A 22659-nucleotide genomic window follows, 5' to 3' on the forward strand; every position below is an offset into this window, starting at 1 on the left:
CGGACACGCCATGTCCCACCCGGGACCCCTGCAGAACACGAGCACGCCATGTCCCACCCGGGACCCCTGCAGAACGCGGACACGCCATGTCCCACCCGGGACCCCTGCAGAACACGGACACGCCATGTCCCACCCGGGACCCCTGCAGAACACGAGCACGCCATGTCCCACCCGGGACCCCTGCAGAACACGGACACGCCATGTCCCACCCGGGACCCCTGCAGAACACGGACACGCCATGTCCCACCCGGGAGCCCTGCAGAACACGGACACGCCATGTCCCACCCGGGACCTCTGCAGAACACAGACACGCCATGTCCCACCCGGGACCTCTGCAGAACACGGACACGCCATGTCCCACCCGGGAGCCCTACAGAACACAGACACGCCATGTCCCACCCGGGACCTCTGCAGAACACAGACATGCCATGTCCCACCCGGGACCCCTGCAGAACACGGATACACCATGTCCCACCCGGGACCCCTGCAGAACACGGACATGCCATGTCCCACCCGGGACCCCTGCAGAACACGGATACACCATGTCCCACCCGGGACCTCTGCAGAACACGGACATGCCATGTCCCACCCGGGACCCCTGCAGAACACGGATACACCATGTCCCACCCGGGACCCCTGCAGAACACGGGCACAGGACCCAGAGCTGAACTGACTTTATTCTTACCTCCCAGGACACTGCTGGGCCTTCCAAACTGGAAGAAGGTGGAGGAGAGAGTGGAGAAGGTGAGAGGCGGAAATTAGAGATGCAGGAACTTCATGTTCAGAAATTGGGTGTATTTTTCCTCCTGAAGCTGCACAGGACAGGAAGAGCCAGTTGCTACTAAAATCTCAGCATTCCTTGAATTGCACATTCAGTGCCTGTGTGCTCTCAAAGGTCGCAAGTGTATTAAGATTTCTTACTTGTAAAAACATGCAAATTGGAGGTCAGTGACCCTGAAGCAGCAGTCCAGCCTCGGACGCTGTGTGGCTCCTTGGCTTTGACGACATCGGTCCCGTCTGGAGCACCGAGAGTGGAGCGTCCGCCACGGCCGAGGACCAGCCCCAGGAGGTGACTGGGCATTCCGAGGAGGAATAAATCTTGATTAGATGACGATAATTGTGAAATGCAATTATCGCTGGACTGTCATTCGGTCTTTAATGATGTAATAAAAATAAATGACACAGTCTCTGTTCCTAATAACTTCTCTAAGCCAGCGTTTAGAGGGACGGTCTTCCTAGCTTTCATTTGCCTGCGGCCAAGGGTCACACACACGGCAGTTCCAGACAGGGTCACACGTCCAGATGTGCAGGGGCTGGCGCTCTGGGCACTGTGACTTCCCATGTTTTTAAAGAAAGGACAGAAATCAGGATTTTAATGCGAAAACTCCTCTTGTGGAAGACATAACTCACGCGTTCTTAAACATCCCAGGACAGGTGACTCCCTGTGAGCAGTCTGTCCTGGGGTTCAGGGTTCCGGAATCCCCATCCATCCACTCAGCTCCTGGTGAACTGCTGACACTTGGCAATCCTCAGTGACGGCTCCCGGCAGCCTGGTTGCGATGTGGGGGAGGGGCAGAATTGAGAGAGGCCCTCACACACGAGCACCGCGGGAAGTTCAGCCCTGCACACAGTGACAGGGACGGGAGTCCCTACAACGGGCCCTCCCACAGCTCCCTCTGCCCCGCCGGCAGCACCAAAGCCGAATCCGGGTGCCGGCCCCCGAGCCCTCGGGGAGACAGAGGGGCCGCTTCCTTGACCGCTTTGCTTCTGCCCACTCTGGTGCCCAGCCCCTCGTGACGCGTCCGATAAACTCCCGCTTCCGGAAGGGCGGACTCCATCTCGTCCCCGGAGGCGCTGATATGTGAGGGCCTGACGGCTCTCGGAGAAGTCGTGGGAGAAACAAGTGCCCACACCGTGCGAGCACCTGAGACAGGCTCGTCCGTGCCGTGAGGGGCTCCTCCGGGCAGGCGGTTGGGGCGGGCGGCCGCACCGTCACCGTCACCATCACCGTCACTGTCCCTGGGGACAGGTTAGGGGCACCCGCTGTCTTCCTCCCAGATTCCTGCCCGGGCGCTCTGTCCCGGCCCTGTCCCAGCTCTGTCCCGGCCCTGTCCCTCAGACGGCACTCTCTCTAAGGATGACCAGTTAGCCATTTAGTGAGTTGAAGTCTTTTATGAACTGTTGTCCAATGACAAGACACCCCTTGCCACGTGACCTGGACCAGCTGGTTACTCCCTCGGGTGCCTTTAAAACAAGCCCCCCCTGCGGAGAGTGATACCGGTCATCACCCTGCCTTGGGGGCTGTCCTCCCTGCCCCCCGGGAGCCCTTCTGGAAATGACCCCGACTTGCACTCCAGGAGCAGGGAGAGCTCGTCAAACTGTGCCGTGTGCCAAGTAGACAGTGGTGTGGAGAGGGACTTCGTGGTGGACACGGTCCTCTCGGGGGGCAGCAGTGAGCAGAGCTCTGGGCGTTTGTACCACAGGGACTCTGCACTGTCGCAGTGGCCATCCGGCCCGAGTCCCCTCTGCGCGGCTGCCCATGGCGGACCCGGCCGCAGCGATCGCTCACCTCCTGGGGCCCCAGGCCAGGGGCCTCTGGGATGCCGAGGTCAGCGCTCGTGGTCCGGCGCTCAGGATGAATGACCCTCGGGCTCCTAACAAAGGACATTGATTCATGAAGTGGACTCGGGTCTGTTGGAAATGTGTCATCGGAGGAAACAAAACTCTTCTGTCCCTTCTCACAATGGGCCTCCGCCTGCGCGTCCCAGAGCCAGGGGGCTCCGTTGGCCACTCTGTGTGCCCAGCCCTGTCCAGCCGCTGCTCCCTGCTGAAGGCCTGACCCCTGGCAGGGTCGGCACTTTGGGCAGGAGAGACCTCGCATGTGTGGTCCGGCCTGAGCAGGGGTGACGTGTCCCCTGGCTGCAATGACCCTGTGGCCTGTGACGGAAACCCCATGCTGTCTGAGACCTCTGAGACCTGCTGGCAGGACTTTGCCCCCCGCCCCCCCGGGTTCGCGGCCCCGGCCGGGTACCGTGTTCATTTCCTGTTGGCACAGCACACCTTAGTTCACCGAGGGGCGGTTTGGCCACGTGGCTGAGACTGGGCTCTGGGAACAAACCACTGAGAGGACTGTGTGTGGCCTCCGCAGGTGCCGGCCGAGGGGACGTGGCCGGGGACACCCTCACGTCGCGGGGACGTGGCCGGGGACACCCTCACGTCGAGGGGACGTGGCCGGGGACACCCTCACGTCGCGGGGACGTGGCCGGGGACACCCTCACGTCGCGGGGACGTGGCCGGGGGCACCCTCACGTCGAGGGGACGTGGCCGGGGGCACCCTCACGTCGCGGGGACGTGGCCGGGGACACCCTCACAGTCCGCGGGGACGTGGCCGGGGACAACACTCCTTCAGCGGTGGGGGGAAGGGTGGGGGACGTGGCCGGGGACACCCTCACGTCGCGGGGACCCCGTCTGTGAGGAGGGACAGTGGGGGCGTTCGCTGCAGGTTACTAGGGAACGGAGTCGGGGGACGCCCGCGCAGTGCGTGGAGCGCAGCGTCAGCGGCCGGCCAGTGTCTGCTGGGCACTCTGATGTCATCTCCTCACTCGGGCTGTGAGCGTCCTGTGTCCCTGACCCGTCTCCGTGGAGACCTGTGCTTTCCCTTCTTCCTCATTTGACAGGTGACGAATTAGGTTCACACGAACACTTTTAGTCAAACACTAACTGTGAGCGCTGGCGGACCGGATGCAGGATCCCAGGCGAAGGACGAGCCGTGGAGGCTGCTAGAATTCTCTCCAATAACGCCACCCTCACAGACGTCCAGCCCGGGTGTGGTCTCCGTTAAACCGTGCTCATGTTAGAGCACGCAGAACCGCTGAGCTGACTGCGGCTGTCCTGAGGTTACAGAACGAACATGCTCACCCCCTCGGACACGCGCGGTGAGGAGAGAGCTGGCATCCCGGTCACACCCCCCCAGCATCCTGAGCTCAGACCTGGCCTGAGCACCATCTGGGGCGGCTGCGTTTGCTTTAAATGTTCACTCCGGCCTGACCAGGCGGTGGCACAGTGGATAGAGCATCAGACTGGGACACAGGACCCAGGCTCGAAACCCCGAGGTTGCTGGCTTGAATGTGGGTTCATCTGGTTTGAGCAAAGCTCACCAGCTGGAGCCCAAGGTCACTGGCCTGAGCAAGGGGTCACTCACTCTGCTGTAGCCCCCAGTCAAGGCACATGTGAGAAAGCAATTGATGAACAACTAAGGTGCCACAACGAAGAATTGATGCTTCTCATCTCTCTCCCTTTCTGACTGTTTGTCTCTGTCTTTGTCACTAAAAAAACAAAACAAAACAAAACAAAAACACAGAAAAACGTTCACTCCGGTGCTGGGTGGGCTGACGTGGACGTCACCCATCCGTCCCTTTCGCCGTGAGCAGCACATTGTTTGGGTCTGAATCCCCTCACGTGGCTTTCTCAGTCAGAGGGGGTAACTGTGCCCGTTTTCAGGAGCAGGTAAGGCACCTGCAGATGGACATGCCCCCCCCGCCCCCCCCCCTGCTGCCCAGTTGGTTAAGAGTGACCGCATCTCACCTCAGTGTTTTCTCTGCGATCCTTCTACTTAGATGAGGATCTGCCCGACGGCGGGTGTGCACGGAGCGTTGTCGACACCCTGAGGACTTGCGCCCGTGCCTGGACGAACGCTGTGACGTGTGGCGTCACTGGTCATCTGGGTGGACCGAGCTCCCTCAGCCCCTCCACACGGCAGGAGGCGTCGCCTCCCTCTCTGACTGGGCGTTCCAGACAGTTCTGTCAGCAGGGACGTGTCCGCCCCGCTCACCCCTGTGTCCAGTGCCGGGCGTGCACGGGGCACACCTGGGCGCTCCGTTCTCCTGGGAGCCTGAGGGTGGGGATTGTTCCACCTGTTTCCTGATGACGGAACCGCCCCTCAGGGAGTGTGTGTGTGTGGGGGGTCAGCGGGTGGCCCAGTTCCCAGGACTGTTGGGTGTTGGGGCTGGGGCCACGCTCATCACTGTGACCCGTTGGCCAGCTCTGTGCTGACATCCTGTGGGCGCGTTTTACTGTTAACGTAATTCGTTATTTAAACTTCCGACTCACCGGTCAGATTCCGATTGGAGGCTGAGAGGAGAAATCGTCCGTCTGTAGGACGGAGGCGGGTGTCTTACGTGGTTTCGTGACACGTGGGCGCTCTCGGCATCCTCCGCAGTATCCGCTCTTTCTGTCGGCACACATGTGTTGGCAGGCCAGCGCCCCTGACTCCGCCCCGTCTCTGAGGCCGCACCGCACCCCCCGGCACTGTTTGCGTGCTCGGCGGGATGATGGTGGTGTCGGCTGCGGTGACGGGCTTGCTGTGGGGACCGTTGGCAGGCGGTCTGTGCACTGCCGTGGGCGGCGGGCACTCAGGGACCAGGTGTCCTGTCTTCCCCAGCAGTCTGGCGTCTTATGTATTCACAAGAACATCGAGTGAGGAGTCTAAGAAAAGGGCTGTTGTTCCATAAGGAGAAATATTTATTTGCCGCCACGAAAACAGGCCATGACTCCTATTCAGAAGGAAGGTCCTTTGTCTGAAAAGAACACCTGTCTGGATGACTTACACGGAAGGAAAGCCGTGTAAAAACGAAGCATTCGAGCCATAAGATAAAGCTACTCTTTTTTTATGATTTTAATTTGTCTTTACATAGATTCAAGTGTCCCAACAAATGTATCTCCCCCTGTAAGCTACTCTTCATTGGGTATCCTCTCTGTGTACCACGCAGTGTTCTAAGCATTTTATGTTTTATCTCGTGTGTGAAAAAAGTGAGAATTTGAAAGTGTGAGAAGGTAATTTTTGTTTTAAAAAACTAGTCATCAGAGTACTTGGGTTTGAAGACTTGGTGGGCTCCAAAGTCTAAATCAACTATTTATTACTATTCTTTTAAAGATCATTTAAAGATCTTTAATCTATTATAAATTGATGGTCATGATTAGGCTGTATTTTCCCCACGAGCATCCAGGTCGTGAGCGTAGAGATGAGGTCTGTTCCATTCACCACTCTGTTGAGTGTCTGTACTGTATGTGATGTTCGTCCCTCACAGACACTTAGTAAAAGACCTTGAACGCATCACCTTGGGTTCTGAAGGTCGGTCATTAAAACGTTCAGGTGGTTATGCTCTTGCCTCAGACAGGGTCTTGTGGGGGTTGCCCATGGGAGGAGCAGGGTTCAACCTGCTGGGCAGCCAGTTCGTGTTTTACGAAGCTGGAGATGAACACAGGTCACTAACCCATTCACACTCTGGCTGTATGTGCACTGGGGAGGGAGGCCCCTAAAACGGCAGCTCAGCCCAGAGAGAGCGGAGTGTGTGTGTGTTCACAGGGGTGTGCACCCCCGATCCTACGGGCTGGGCAGGACCGGTGGGCTTGTGTAGTTTGGAAAAGACGCCTTGGTATCTCTCTCTCATTCACCTGTGGATGGCTTTGCCCTTTCACCATATTTCTGTTCTCTAACGAGCAGTTTCATAGCGGTGGCGACATTTGTCACACTCCCGCGTGTAAGAGGATGAGGAAGTTTAGAGGCAGCCTATGCATTTGTGTTTGTTTCGGTGCAGAGACGGGACCTAGGTGTGCGTGTCCATGTGTGTGAGTGCGTGTGAGTGCGTGTGAGTACATGAAAGTACATGTGTGTGTGTGTCCAGGTGAGTGCTTGTGCATAGGTGTGTGTGCACACACGTGTGCATGAGAATGCTTTGTGTGTGCGTGTGTGCACAGGAGTGTGTGTGCGAGTGCGTGTGACTGAGTATCTGGGGAAGGGCGTGTAACTCTTGCTCTAATTCAAGGAAGAGATTAACGGCTCTTCAGAATTATAATACTCATCACTTTATGCATCTAATCCGTGGAAATCTGTCCAGGAAGCAAATTAAAATGACAAGCTAACTCCAGTCAGTGTACGTGACCCCTGCCTTCTGTAACTCTGATTTTCCTCACCACTCTCCACGGGGGCGGTTCTCCTGCTGGCCCAGACGACACCCCGCTGAGGCTGCTGACGGGATGGGGATGTCACGGTTGCTGCCCAGCCCCCGCTGTGCTAAGTGGCAGCTGGTCTGGAAGCCGTCACGTCTGTGAAAGACCGTGATGGCATGAAGCAATGCCATCCCTGTCACAGGACGCCCGCAGGGACCCTGGGGGCCTCTTGGAGCGTCACATCGCTGCACGCTGCCTCTTGGAGCAGCCACCCACGGCCGCGGGGGCTTGTCGCAACAGATGGCAACACCTGTCACTAGGGTCCCGGATTGGCACTAACGTAACCTGTTTCCCGCTCTGAGATTCGGCTTTTTAAATATCCATGCAGGAGGATGGGGAGACGTAGTGTTGGGGAGCAACCTACCGTCAGTCACATTCAAGAAACAAAAAGCAGAGGCCTGGGGTCCGGACCGAGCAGACGGGCCACGCCCTGCACGGCACCCAGAGCCACTCGGCGAAGGTGGCATCTTACCAAGGTCTGAGTGCCCCTCTGTGAACCTCAGCAGGAGCCAGGCGCTGGTGTCTCAACTCCACCCAGAACAGAAAGGAAAAAGGAAACGGCCTCGGGTTGAGTGCCCTGTGGAAGGAAAGTCCAGGCAGCCTGCTTCCGGAGGTGAGCCTTCCGCTTCCCGGCTGTTTCAGGCGACCTCGGGGCTCCACGGAGGTCTCTCTGCGTGTCCCACGCCGGAACTCCGCGGTCTCCCGGGGACACACACGGGACGGACCTCTGGGTGACCAGCATTCGGTGACTGACGGCTCTCCGAGGAAAACTGATCGAAGATGCTCACCCTGATATTCTTCACAACTTATCAGCTACTTTTAAGGACAAGGACAGGGAGGTGGACAGCCCAGCGTGGCTTCCCCCCTCGGGCCGCGGTGAGCGTGTGCAGCTCGGACGGTTTCTCGGAGAGGAAGGAGTCTGGACCCCTGCCTCACGGTGCCGGCTGGGGCCTCCTTGGCCCGCTCTCACGGGCCCCTCGAGTGTGGACACATCGATTCTCACTGGCGGGAAGCGGCTTCCTACAGCGGGTCTCTGTCGATTGAATCCGTTCCGTGTTCTTACGTGCCGTGAGTTTTCACGGTTGAGTGCCTCGTCTTTTCCTTTCCTCCGTGCCTGTTCCGAGGACCGAACGTGGCTGTTCTTCCATCGGGACCGGTTGCGTGGAGTTCGGGAGCAACCCCCCACCCCCACCCCGGCGTTTCCTCCATGGCCCTTGTTCTGCAGGGGTTCCCTTCCAATGTGTGTACACACCCGCCCTGCTGTCCGGCTCTGGAAACGCACGGCGGCTGTTCTCGGGGTCAGGATGACCGCAGAGGGGCGCGGAGGTCCGTGTCGGAAGCCGTGGGGACGCCGGACGAGGACACCGGAGACAAAGGCAGGAAGGACAGGCTGACGTCACCCGCAGTCAGGACGGGGGCTCACCCGCTGCTTGGATGTGATTTATAGACACCGTGAACATGACGCGCTGAGCCCGGGGAGAAAACCGCTCCTCCCACGCCTCCTGAAGTGTGTGGCTGCCTCTGCTCAGTGTGCTCCCGAGGGCAGAACCGTCACGTGGAAATGGATCTTTTCCCACACTGGCCAGTGTGCTTGTTGAACCGTCGGGGGTGGTGACATTGGGGTGAAAGCAGGCCCCCCTGGACAAGCGGGGGGCCACGCAGAGAAGGCCGTGAGAGAGGGCTGTCCGGAGACCCGTCCCGTTGCGTGTCATTGCTGAGTCGGAACCAGGGTGAGACTGGAAATAGGACACACAATTTACAGTGTCACCGGTAGACGATGGTGTTTATCTGATCGCCAGCAGGGACGGCAGTTTGGGGCCTAACGTCTGGGGTTGTTTCCAGGAGGCTCTTGTAGTCCTGCCGGGGGTGGTGTCTAAATTATTCTCTCATGCAAATAGGTCAAGAAGATGGGAAATCAGTCCTTAGTCCTAAAAAGAAAGGAAATAAGTCACGGCAAAACCCTTTTATCATCGGCAGCGGACTGAGGTCCGCCGGACAGTCCAGGTGGGCAGCGAGGTGCTGACCCGTGTCGTTCCAGGGAAGCTGGCCGGGCCCCTCCGGCCTGTGCACTACGTGTAAAGCGGGCATGGGAGACGCTTGTGCTTGGTGAAGGTCCGTGTTCAGGAGCGGCGCCCGCCGACCGCGAGTCGGGGCGTCCTGCAGCAGAGAGCACTCCTCTGACTCGAATCCAATCAATCACTTTTCCTTTCTTTTTTTCAGTGAGTTTATTAGGGTGATACTGGTCAACAAAATTATACGGGCTTTAGGTGCGCGATTCCACGACACGTCATCTGTTCACTGGACCGTGTGCTCCCCGCCCCACATCGGGTCTCTGTCCGTCCCCATAAACCACGCTTTCCACGAGGACTCAGCGATGTGCGGAGAGATGACCCAGAGGAAATGCTGTTTGCTGGGTGGATGGTCAGTTTAGTAAACACTCTCCTCCCCCGGGCAGGAGAAGGGACCTCCTTCCTCCCCGATCTTAGGAGGTAATGATTAGCAAGTGACCCATGTGCAAACGTGTGCGCATGTGCCCACACAGACGTGCACACACAGACACACACCACGTACAAACGTGCACATGTGCACACACAGACGTGCACACCCATGCATGCACACACAGAGACCACGTACAAACGTGCACATGTGCACACACAGACGTGCACACCCATGCACGCACACACAGAGACGCACATGCACACGCATTCATAGCTGTTGCTTAGACTGTTTTCCAGGTGAGTAAGAACCACGTTCTCTAACGCAGTGGTTCTCAGCGGGGGTGGTTTTTGTCTCAGGGAGCAAGCGAGGATGCGTGGAGGTGTTTCTGTCCATCACCACTTGAGGGGAGGGTGTTACTGGCCTCTCCCGGGTGGAGGCCGTAGTTCTCCTAAGCACTGACCTTGCACAAGAGGGGCCCCTCCTCACAGCAAACACTCACCCAGTCGGAGATGTCAGCAGCGGTCAGGCTGAGAAGCCGGGGGGGCTTCGTCTCACTGGTGATTCTTCCTTATTTCAGAGTTCCTCCTTCTCCCACTCTGGCCCCCAGGAACTTGCCTGGGGGGCCTGGGAATTGACCTGTCTCCCCCCAGGGCTGATGGCCAGTGTCCAGGCCAGTGCTGGCTGGTTCCTCGCCTGCTCTCACCACGGCGCCTGCCGTTAACGTTTGATGGCGAAGTCGCCAGCCGTGCCCCTCGCCCAGCCTCCTGGGAGTCACGGGGCTGCTGACGCCTCATCGATCGGGTCGGTTCTCCCAGACGGGAAACCCTCCCTCTCGGGTCACCCACCTCCGGTCTTGTCAGCGCTGCACAGAGTCTCTGAGGCTCGGGCACGTCAGCTGTCCAGCCCGTCCGTGGGGTCCCTGTCTCGCTTCACTCGAGGGGTCCACGTGGCTGGACCGTGCTGCCGAGGAGTGTGGCCAGACATGGTTATAGATTTTCTCACGAGGTGGTTTAGGGATGAAAAACCATGTACACTGATGGACTTAGACACAGAATTTACACACACACACATACAATTCACATGTACATACCTAGAATTTACATGTGTGTATACTGGTCACAGAATTCATATGCTCCCATGCAGAGTCCACACACGTGCACACACAGACTTCACATGTGCACACACAGAATGCACAGGCACACGCAGAATTCACATGTACACACAATTCACAGGCACACACAGAATTCACATGTACACACAATTCACATGCACACACAGCATTCACATGCTCACTTGCAGAATTCGTATGCTCACTTGCATACCTCACAGGTGCACACATCGACTTCACATGTGCGCACACAGAGGTAATTCACATGCACACTTACACAGTGTGCGCACACAGAGGTAATTCACATGCACACTTACACAGTGTGCGCACACAGAGGTAATTCACATGCACACTTACACAGTGCGCGCACACAGAGGTAATTCACACGCACACTTACACAGTGCGCGCACACAGAGGTAATTCACATGCACACTTACACAGTGCGCGCACACAGAGGTAATTCACACGCACACTTACACAGTGCGCGCACACAGAGGTAATTCACACGCACACTTACACAGTGCGCGCACACAGAGGTAATTCACACGCACACTTACACAGTGCGCGCACACAGAGGTAATTCACACGCACACTTACACAGTGCGCGCACACAGAGGTAATTCACGACGCACACTTACACAGTGCGCGCACACAGAGGTAATTCACACGCACACTTACACAGTGCGCGCACACAGAGGTAATTCACACGCACACTTACACAGTGTGCGCACACAGAGGTAATTCACCACGCACACTTACACAGTGCGCGCACACAGAGGTAATTCACACGCACACTTACACAGTGCGCGCACACAGAGGTAATTCACACGCACACTTACACAGTGTGCGCACACAGAGGTAATTCACATGCACACTTACACAGTGTGCGCACACAGAGGTAATTCACATGCACACTTACACAGTGTGCGCACACAGAGGTAATTCACATGCACACTTACACAGTGTGCGCACACAGAGGTAATTCACATGCACACTTACACAGTGTGCGCACACAGTTACAATGTGACCGTGAGGCAGTTAGCAGTTGGTTGCCGTTGCCGCTGATGCGTGCCGTCCTCCCCGTCTGTCACTCGGCCCCTCTCCAGGAGCACAGACCTCCCCTGCCTGGGCTGCTGTCCACCAAGGCTGTTTGTCACAGCAGGGGACATGCGGGCACCACCAGCGAACCCCTCCAGCCCCCGCTCTCCAGTTCGGTCTGGGATGTGGGCCGTGGGCCGTGGGCCGTGGGCCGTGGGTCATGTGCCGTGGGCGGGTGTCGCATCTTTGCTGTCTCCGTGTCAAGCGTGTCCCCAGGAAGGATGGTGAGGATGGCTTAGAGCAGCAGGGCCGTCCATATGGAGAAGCTGCTTATTATTAGATGGCCCGGGCCGGGCTCCACTGTGGAGGCGGAAGTTTCTGGAGAACCCCGGGACCTTCCGTCAGCCCAGTGAGAGGGGGACAGGCCCGTTGTGGTTGTGTCTGAGGATCTGTCCGGCCCTGGGGCTGATTCCTGCTGCTTCCTCATCTGGGCACCTTCACTTGGGAGTCCTTTCTTTGGAAAACAGATCAGATGATAGTTTGGAGTGTGATCTGGGGGGAAATGTGTGAACCAGAAGCCTGGAATTCAAGGAAAAAAAATCCCGACATCCTTTGTGTTCCTTTAGTTTATTGGACTTTAAAAAGCACCTTTTTTATTTTTTTCATTTTAAAGGGAGTTGTGAAACAAACATTCATGTACTACTTTGGGATTGCAAAGATACTTGCTACTTAAAGAGGTGAAAACTTGATCCCTTTGTGGGTGGATTTGTGGATACTGTGTTACTTAGGCCTTGACTTTGTTTGATGGGAACTTCTGTCATGGATTAAAACAAGGGGTTTTATTCTGAGACTAACGCACAATTGCACAATTGCGACATCTGTTATACAGTCTAACTAAAAGCAAAAACATCTTTACATTGATTCTCATCACTTTGGATAGTCACATTCTATAAAGTAACCGTAAACACGGAATCAGCGGAAACCCCCAGAGCCCGGCTCCCGGGGGAGGGGCCTTTGCTGTTTATGACGTTTTCATCAACCAATCAGCGCACAGCCTCGCTCCCCCTGTGTCTGCAGGACCTGCAGCCGGTGGCTCCCTGCCGGGCCCCCCACGGCGTTCTTGTACCCGGGACCCTGACAGCTCTTAGTGCCACAGTTGTGGGCAGTGAGTCATTCAGAACAGTGACATCAGCAGCAAAAGGCATAAAAACGAGAAAAAAAACCTGAGCAGGTCATAAATAGGACACTTATTTTCAAGCCTGGAGACAGAAAAGAGAGGGCAGGGAATGACCTCCTTCAACCCCAGCTGGGCATCTCTGTGCCGGTGGCGCAATTTTCAAGGCCCGTGTGTGTGTGTGTGTGTGTGTGTGTGTGTGTGTGTGTGTGTATCTGTGTGTGTGTGTCTAGGTGTGTGTCTGTGTATGTGTGTGTCTGTGTGTGTGTGTGAGAATGCCGGGAGCATGCTGAGTACAGATGTGGGGACCACAAACCAGGGTCAGCCCCGCGGTGAACTTGCAAATATGGCTTCTGCGATGGATGAGGGACAACTGGACACGCATTTGAGGTTTGGGAGAAGGCAGGTGCTCTTGGGCCTGAACCAGCCAGGAAAGGCTGGGGGTGCATCTCCTTCCATCTCGTGGCTCCGTAACTGCTGACCTGAGCACCCAGCTCTCAGCAATCACACTCCCGATGGACCCGGGACACACGCGTCTGCACCAGTCCCGGCCTGCAGCCTGCCCACCCCCAGCCCTGGACCGATCCCCTGCCTGAGGGCGGCACGAACTCCTCACCTCGTGTGTGTGCGCGAGGAACGCTGGGGGGTGCTGTGCTGATATGCAGAAGCATCAACTACGATGACAATTCTATTACCTTAAATAACATGGTAAATGGCAGTGTGGCTAATTTTCTAAGGGTATTGTATAGGTTCACACCGTAACACGGGCCCTTTCTCAGCTGTCCAGAGGGCTTGCCTGGTGGGCGCCTGCATGTCGTGATGAGCTCGCGACCCCATCGGCACGGGCAGGAGGTTAAGGAGAGACCTCGGTGAGCTTTGCAGTCACCAGCAGGAAGGGCTTGGGACACTGTTTACCCTGGGACACCGAAGTGTCCGCTGGAGGCTCCCAGACACGTGTGCCGAGTCCTAGTTCTTTATTCTTAGGAAGACGTCCTGTCTGTCTTCATTCCTGAGGCCACTTGTCAAACACATCGATGAACACACAGGACAGTTGTCCTCACATTGACATTGGTTTTATTTTTTATTTTTTTCCCTCTCACTGGGAATTAAATATCCAGTTTGGGGGAGAAGCCCCACCCCTCAAACCACACACTGGAACAGCAGTTTTAGGACCCGATTTAAACTCTGAAATCAGTCACTTGGGTCGCCTGCGCAGTCAAGGAAAAAAAAATTCTGAACATTGATATTTTCAATTCATAGCGTACTATTACTCTTCAAATAAGAGGTTTCCAAAGGGCACCCTTTTCCTCCTGAGATATCAGCTCTTCTGCGTGCACGCTGGCTGTGCCTGGCCGGTGCGTTCAGAGCGACGGTCAGTCCTTGTGGTAAGCGCTGGGCCCGTCCAGGGATCCCTGACACGTGTCCGTGGAGATGTTCACCCTCCCGCTGGCTCCCAGCAAGCGGACGGCGCCCGCAGCTCCCCGCACGACCATAACCTTTGCACACTGAGGGGCCTCCCCCGCCGTGGGACTCAGAAGTGCTGATTTTAAATCAGTGCCGAGCGGGAGGAGGAGAGCTGACAGGCATGCGTCTTGTTATTTCCGTGATATTAAAACTGTTCTTCTTCTTCTTTTTTTTAATCATCTCTTTCCTTATTGCCTTTTCTGCTCCGGACAAGCTCTGGGGTGGATAAAGGCGTCCCTCACCATCTCGCACCCCGGAAACGCTGACTCTTGTATTTAAAACCCTGTCAACATCTCTTGAGCGGCAGACACATCATTTTTCCTTAAAGACGCTCGAAGCAGGGAGCGCAACCGGCAGGTTCTGGCTGCGTACTGGACGGATCGTTGCTCTGAGGGGCGACCCAGCCTGTGCTTAAACACACCGCTCTGTTCCCTTTACACACGTGTTTATTACACACGTGTTTATTGCTGTTTTACTTCTGGGGGCCAAGAGTCGGCTTTTATTGCCCTTCAGTAAATTCCTTTTAAAGTAGTTATTTTCTACATAAATTATTACATTAGTGGCCCGGTGTGACTCACCACAGCCCAGGAGGTAAATCTCGTTGTGGGAAAATGGATACTCTGACCTAAATGAAGAAGCCATTGCTTTTCTAATGGTTTTTATCAACCTGACCTGTGGGCGCATCTTCAGACCCAGCGCCTGTGGATTGACACGCTCGTTTGGATCTAACTATGTGGGTACAGCCCAGTGCTGTTAGTTTACAAAATAAACGTTGCCTTTCTGATCAGTCTTAGGTTTTTACAGACTGTTGCAGGCTTACAGACGCCGAGACAGACACTGTTACAGAAATGTCTCTTAGCCGGAGAAGAAAGAAAGAGCTGGAGCCCTAAACCAGCAGGGTCTTTCTCCCGGTTTCCTAAAAAATAAAATAAAATAAAAGCAGCACACGTAAAACAGAAGAAAGTGTGTGGGTTACGTGTGCGGAAATCATGAGCCAGGCAGGACGTGTCCCGACGTCCGGTGAGACACCAGCTAATCCCGTCAGAGGTCCGGCGAGGGTCAGAGCCCGCGTGGCCTGTGGACATCGACTCCACTCCACGGCAGGCCTGCGTGGCGCTCCTGCCGGGCGGGGGGCGGACGCTGGAGGTCTCGGAACAGCAGCCGGAGCCGACGGGTTTTCGAGGGTCCTGACTGGAACCGGGGAAAGAACTTAACCAGAACCCCTGTGACCCGCACGGAATCGCATTCAGCTGCGTGCGCTCGGAAGAGCAAGCCGGCTGGGATGGCCGCCTGCCCGCTGGTCAGCACTGACCGCTGTCAGATTGGACCGAGAGTCCTCATCGTGCGTTTGGCACCGAGGAGAGGCCCTCTCGTATTTTTGTCTGTGTGTTTTTCCAGTTTGTTACTGCTACTGGATTTTGGAAGGAAGGACTTTTAAAATAATTCTCGCTTTTCTGCATGTTACGTTGTTATGTAAGACACTGCATGGGGAACAAGGCATCCCGGAGGGACGCTCATATAGTCAACATAATTAACGAGTCTGCCTCACCGCCTGCCAGAAGGCCACCCCCTCGGGAGTGAGGCTGAGCTGACTCAGCCCTTCCCACGACTCCCCACGGGAATGCGGGAGGTACGAGCCAGACTGACCTGGGGTCCCCCGTCCTTGGTGGACATGTGAGGTGCGTGCTGGGCGCCAGGCACCTTGCCGCCGTCCCTGACCGTTTCAGACCGCGCCCTGCTGTCCTCGTGCACCTTTAAGTGGGCGTGTACAGGTAGGCGGGGCTGTGCCTCTTCTTTTCTCCCTGCCTCCTCCTTCCTTTCCTGGGTGTTTCGGCCATCACGGGAGCCCCCTGTGTCACTTCCGTTTGGGGGGGGTGCAGCTCTCTGCCAGTGGAGGCTGTTTAGAGCAAGCTGTGCTTTGCTCTTGGGGGGGGGCTGTGGGAGGGGTGAGGGGCTGAGGACCGTGGCTGTCCTCACAGGGGGGTGGGGTGGGGCTGGGGAAGAAGCCGTCCAGTGCGCAGTATTGAACCATGAGCCTTTCCGGGGCCCCACGCCGCACAGGAGCAGCTGCTCAAACATGCTTTGCCCTTTGACTAATGGGGGAGAGGACGGGACTGATGTCCCTGAGACTTAAACTCAAGGGATTCCAGCAACATGACCAGCAACAAAAAGCAGATTAACAAGAAGGACAAGGAGGGGAGGTCATGACCTCAGAGTGGTCAAATGTTTTGTTCTTTGAAAGCGTGGGCGAGGGAGAGCCATTTTCTTTCTGCCCTGCCGGCTCTCTGCTGAGGCTCCCGTGTAGAAAAAGACAGATTAACACACACAGTGGTCGGCAGACTCATTAGTCAGCAGAGCCAAAGATCAACAGGACAAGGCCTGAGATTCTTTTTGAGAGCCAGGTTTTTTAAACTTAAACTGTAGAGGTGGGCACATTCCTCATCGGGGCGGCACCCGCACGTGGTGTTTTGTGGGAGAGCCACACTCACGGGAACAAAGAGCCGCACGTGGCTCGCAGGCCCTGGTTTGCCGACCACTGAACTAACAGGAGAGACACACACAGAAGTTCAGTAACATGGGAGTCGCCCGGGAAACTGAGTCGTGTCCCCACCCGGCCCAAGCCCTCTCACCTGACATGCCTGCTTCAGTTGAGGATGTGAGCAAGACGCTGGAGGGGAAGGGGGGGGAGGGGAGGGAGGCCGGAGACTGGGTGAGGAGGAGAAGCCCAGGAACCCGGGTGAGGCTGCCGCCTTCTGCACGGAGGAGCTGGTTGGGGTTTTGGGTCAGCCCTCCCCTGTCGCAGCGAGAGACCTCCTCACAGGTGTGATCGCCTCCTGCACAAGGGTCAGCGTCCTGCTCTGGTCTTTACAGTGTCTCCTGTGTCCGCTGTGTCTTAAAAATGAGCATCCCGGAGTCTTTCTGACACCGGAGAGGCATGTTCTGGGCTGGCAGCCTCGGCTCCCCTTTGGAAAGAAGTCTTCTTCCTGTTCCTGAGTGCCCGTCTCCACCAGGGTCCGGTGGGGCGGGAAGCTTTTCCTTCTTGTTTTCCTCAGGCACCAAGAAGAGCTTGGTTGCTGAGCAACAGTGCAATGACCTAGATGAGCAGAGCATCGCTCCCTTGTGGGCTTGCCAAGTGGATCCCGGTCGGCTGCATGTAGGAGCCTGTCTCTCTGCCTCCCCGCCTCTCATTTAAAAAAAGAAAAGGGAAGTAGTTGGTTTAGAATGACATATAAGCTGATAATTGCATTTTTTTTTTTTGTATTTTTCCAAAGTGAGAAGCAGGGAGGCAGAGAGACAGACTCCCGCATGCACCTGACCGGGATCCACCCTGCATGTCCACCAGGGGGTGATGCTCTGCCCATCTGGGGTGTTGCTCCATTGCAACCAGAGCCATTCTAGTGCCTGAGGCAGAAGACACAGAGCCATCCTCAGTGCCCAGGCCAACTTTGCTCCAATGGAGCCTTGGCTGCGGGAGGGGAAGAGAGAGACAGAGAGGAAGGAGAGGGGGAGGGGTGGAGAAGCAGATGGGCGCTTCTCCTGTGTGCCCTGGCCGGGAATCGAACCTGGGACTTCTGCACGCCAGGCTGACGCTCCACCACTGAGCCAACCAGCTAGGGCCCACAAAAGGCATATTTTTATGAACTACAGATTTGAAGAAAAAAAAACAAAAAGTGTTATTAGTATCACTATGTCTGGACTTGATCATGTTTTAAACAATAAGCTCTCTCAGAGAACGGACAACGGAAGTGAGGGCACAAAACATAGTGACCAGGGCAGTGCAGTGGACGGCAGACAGCAGAGGGGGCTGCCCTGGACTGTGGACTGGCCCCGTCCCGTGCAGCCTGTCCCCTGAAAGGCCTGTCAGTGTCTTCCTCATGTGCTTGCTGTTTGCAGCTGCTGACGATGAGCATGACCTTCTAGTCACCGTGGGATCCTTAGAGCCTTTTGACAGTCGAGGGCTGGTGGCTGGAGCTCACCCTCCCGAGCCCTCCAGTGGTCTCAGGTTAACGGTGTCTCGCTTTCTCGCCTCTGTGTAGAGTCTTACAGCACATGGTACCTTCTAATGGTCTGCACCCGGACAACCCTGTTCATTTTATATCCTTGGGTTCTGTTTGTGCATACTGGTGGTTTCCAAGACGGAAGAGGAAGATGAGGTGTTTTATTGCTGTTGTTGTTGTTCTTTCTCTCGTAACCCGGTAGCAGGTACAGCAGGACGAAGCCTTAGGCTGACGTTTCCCGGGTGAACAAATACTCCTCGGCCATCACCTGCTCACACCTGCTCATTCACAAGTGCTTGCACGCACGCACGCACGCACGCATGCATGCACACACTATACACAGGGTACGCTCGCTATTGTCTGCTCGGCGGACTCTAAGAGGTTAACCTTGGAGATGTTTCAGTTTCCTTGTTTAATTTAAATTAAAAAATTCTTTTTCAATTGCAGTTGACATTCAATATTATATTAGTTTCAGGTGTACAGCACAGTGTTTTTAGATGCTTATGTAACATGCAAAATGACCCCTCTTAGTAAGTGGAGCACCCCCCCCACCCCCCCCAGCACCGTACATAGTTATCACAGTGCTGTTGACTCTGTTCCCTCTGTGGGTGTGACGTCCCGTGACTGTTCTGTCACCACCGATGTGCTGGGCGTGACGTCCCCGTGACTGTTCTGTCACCACCGATGTGCACTTCCCCATCCTGCCCCCCCTCACCCCTGCTCTGGCCACCAGTGGTCTGTTCTGTGTCTGAGAGCCTGTTTCTGTTTGTCTGAGGTGTTGCCGATAGAAACCCGGGGGACAGCTTCCCCGGAAGGGGCTGCGTGGTGTTCGAGTTATAGGACCCAGCCGCCCTCCCCCCCTCCCCGGGGGCTCACGTGCAGTTCCCAGCCCCATCACACGGGGGCGCTGGTGTCTGCACAGATGTTTCTAGCGACTCCCCCGGTGATGTGAACACCACGGGCTTTATTGACTACAGAACATTCTCCTCACGTCTCTTCTCGGTATTCAGAGACTGCCTGATATTTTATTTTATTTTATTTATTTATTTATTTATTGTATTTTTCTGAAGTTGTAAATGGGGAGTCAGTCAGACAGACGCCCGCATGCACCCGACCGGGATCCACCCGGCACGCCCACCAGGGGGTGATACTCTGCCCACCAGGGGGCGATGCTCTGCCCATCTGGGGTGTCGCTCTGCCGCAATCAGAGCCACTCTAGCGCCTGAGGCAGGGGCCACAGAGCCATCCTCAGTGCCCTGGAAACTCTGCTCCAATGGAGCCTTGGCTGCGGGAGGGGAAGAGAGAGACAGAGAGGAAGGAGAGGGGGAGGGGTGGAGAAGCAGATGGGCGCCTCTCCTGTGTGCCCTGGCCAGGAATCGAACCCGGGACTCCTGCACACTAGGCCGACGCTCTACCACTGAGCAAACCGGCCAGGGCCAGAGACCACCTGATATTTTAAAAATAAAGAGGGCCAGAATTCTTGCAGTAGCCAATTTTGCTACATTGGATTAGAATTTCAGCAGAGTGTGTTATTAAAACCTTCAGAGATTGCCTTACTACAACACAAGATAGAATAAAATCCACCCGCCAGCAGAACTGTCAGCCGTCTGTGGTCTGGTGTAATCTAAAGCGAATCTCAGAAACATCGTACGTCGCTGCTCTGGGCACCTGCCACAACTTCCAGAAGCGGGGAATACGGTTTGGCCCCGGTGGACGCTGATAAAATTAATGAGATTCATTGAAAGCTCTATTTCTGTTAGCCTGTATGATTGCGAGACGCCTAGCCATGTTTAGATCAATGTTCTTCCTATTCAAAGTCATGTTTACATTAATAAGTAATTCAGAAAGTCCCTGTCCTGGTTGTCTTGCGCTGAATGAGAAAGGCGTGTTATTTGGGGTTTCACCGACCTTTTCTGCTCATGCGGAGCGCGTTGTGTTTTGTAGACACATGTATGACATTCCCTCCCTCAGCCATTCACTCGTCCCGATGGACCCGGTGTTCCCGCATTGCGGCCGGTCCAGCAGGGCTGAGTGGGACCAGGCGTCCACCTAAGGGAAGCCACGGTCTCTCCTCACGGACGTGGGCCTGGCAGGTGCGTGACAACTCGTGAGCCTTGTTTAAATTTCCTTAAAACCTTTGATTCGTACAGAAGAGAGGAAGACGGATGAAAATCATCCAGACCTCAGGTGTATTTTTAAAACCAGTCCTTTCATTTTTTAAAAGTACAAATAATAGTTACAATAACATACTTTCTATGTCATTTATTATTTTCTTCATCCCAAATTCCTTGCTTCTGGTTGATGTTCAGCAAAGATGTCCGGATGCAACGGGTGCTAATTTCACGTATTTTTTTTTTTTTTATGTCATTGGTCTACGATTGGAAAATAAAGAAAAGAGGTTTTTTGGTTTTTTTTTTTTTACTTACCTGGACGTGCCCCATTTCTTTTCTGGAAAGTTCCTTCTTCTTTTTTTTTTTTTCTGAAGCTGGAAACGGGGAGAGACAGCCAGACAGACTCCCGCATGCGCCCGACCGGGATCCACCCGGCACAACGCTCTGCCCCTCCGGGGCGTCGCTCTGCCGCGACCAGAGCCACTCTAGCGCCTGGGGCAGAGACCAAGGAGCCATCCCCAGTGCCCGGGCCATCTTTTCTTCAATGGAGCCTTGGCTGCGGGAGGGGAAGAGAGAGACAGAGAGGAAGGGGGGGTGGAGAAGCAAATGGGCGCTTCTCCTATGTGCCCTGGCCGGGAACCGAACCCGGGTCCCCTGCACTCCAGGCCGACGCTCTACCGCTGAGCCAACTGGCCAGGGCCTGGAAAGTTCCTTCTTGGTCCTGAACAACATTGAAATACGTAAGGAGTGAGTGCGCAGAGACCTCACAGAGGGGAAGATTTAACAGAGGAGGAAAGTCGTGAAGTTCTGAACGCTGAGCTCCCATTGGTGGCATCAACGGTGTGTTTGTTCAGCCGTCGACGAGATCGTCTGTGATCTTAGGTTTTGTGAGGGGAGGGGTGAGGGCCTTTCTCTCGTTCAAGAACCAGCTTCCCGAAGTTGACCCGCGGTCCTGGTCGGCCAGAGCTCTCTCGTAACGGCTCTCGTCCGCGTTCTGATTCTCGAGTTCCAGAAAGTCCGTTGTTTGATTAGTTTGGATGAGACTGTTCAGAACCCACAGACGTTCGGACTCAGATCAGAAGAGAGGGGAACTTCTTGGGTGGGATTTTGGAAGACAGGATGTAAAGTTTTACCCTCAGTACTTGCGGGTGATTTTTTTTTTTCCTCTGAAGAAAATGTCCTTTATTGCAGTGGTCCCCAACCTTTTTTTGGGCCACGGACCGGTTTAATGTCAGAAAATATTTTCACGGACCGGCCTTTAGGGTGGGACGGATAAATGTATCACATGACCGAGATAAGCGTCAAGAGTGAGTCTTAGACGGATGTAACAGAGGGAGTCTGGTCATTTTAAAAAAAAATAAAACATCGTTCAGACTTAAATATAAATAAAACAAATAATGTAAGTTATTTATTCTTTCTCTGTGGACCGGTACCAAATGGCTCACAGACCAGTACCAGTCCACGGCCCAGGGGTTGGGGACCACACTGCTTTATTTTATTTTAGCCAATTTCCTTCGGAGATCCTAGTTAAGAACTGATGGGACGGATCAGTCGGAGACTCTCCACAGTTGCTTTGCACATCTCGTACTTAATTCGATGTGCCTTACGCTCATTTTATGATAACTGATAGTAAATAAGTGTCGAAGTCCTGAAGACGATTGTAGTGGAATGGTTGTACGTGTAACCGTTAGGCACAATGGCTTCAGAAGGAGACTGTTGGTTTTCACTTCCAGCCCACACTCCAGTTGTATGACTTTGAGCATTCTGTATTTGATTGTGTATAAAAGGGGCATTGCTATTACAATATCGTTAGGTCTACCTCATGGGGATGTGAGACTTGAGTGGGTTGCTCATATATGTTAAAGCAATTATGACCCATTGCATCTGCTCAATAAACATGAAAGCATTAATAGCTATTATTATTGACATCTTACAGTTAACAGTTATTTGCTGATGAAAGTTCGTAAGCAGTTTTTTCCATGTGTGGATTTTGATAGAAATCACACACACACACACACATACACACACATACGTGTGCACATACACATGTGTGCATACACACACACACATTTTCATAGTCAAGTAAGGTTGTAGAAACTTGAATGAAACAAAACAAGGTCCTTAGCCACTCCGTGCTGATGTGCACTCAGACTCTTCCAAGGGGCGCAGAGCCTATGTGTCCCCTTAGCATGGGAACCATGCCACCTTCTCCTGAGCGGGGACCCTGCTCCCCAGAACAGCGCACAGTGGGCTGATGGTCACAGGCACGTCAGGAAGGGCAGTTCTCCACTGGGCAGGACCCTGCTGGGCACTGCAGGC

General features: G+C 54.9%; 1 protein-coding gene across 8 annotated transcripts in view; it reads left to right on the forward strand.

The window, feature by feature from the left end:
• CHL1 (cell adhesion molecule L1 like) overlaps positions 1-22659 on the forward strand; it is a 162018-nt gene that overhangs the window by 57683 nt on the left and 81676 nt on the right. The window contains exon 1 of one of the 8 annotated variants that reach the window (XM_066244615.1): positions 15962-16003. The exons of the other annotated variants lie outside the window; for them this stretch is intronic. The gene's annotated coding sequence lies outside the window, so the exon portion shown is untranslated. Of the gene's footprint in view, positions 1-15961; positions 16004-22659 lie in introns of those variants that run through there. 8 annotated transcript variants of the gene reach the window in all.

Source organism: Saccopteryx bilineata, chromosome 10 (assembly GCF_036850765.1).
Source record: "Saccopteryx bilineata isolate mSacBil1 chromosome 10, mSacBil1_pri_phased_curated, whole genome shotgun sequence".
NCBI lineage: Eukaryota > Metazoa > Chordata > Mammalia > Chiroptera > Emballonuridae > Saccopteryx > Saccopteryx bilineata.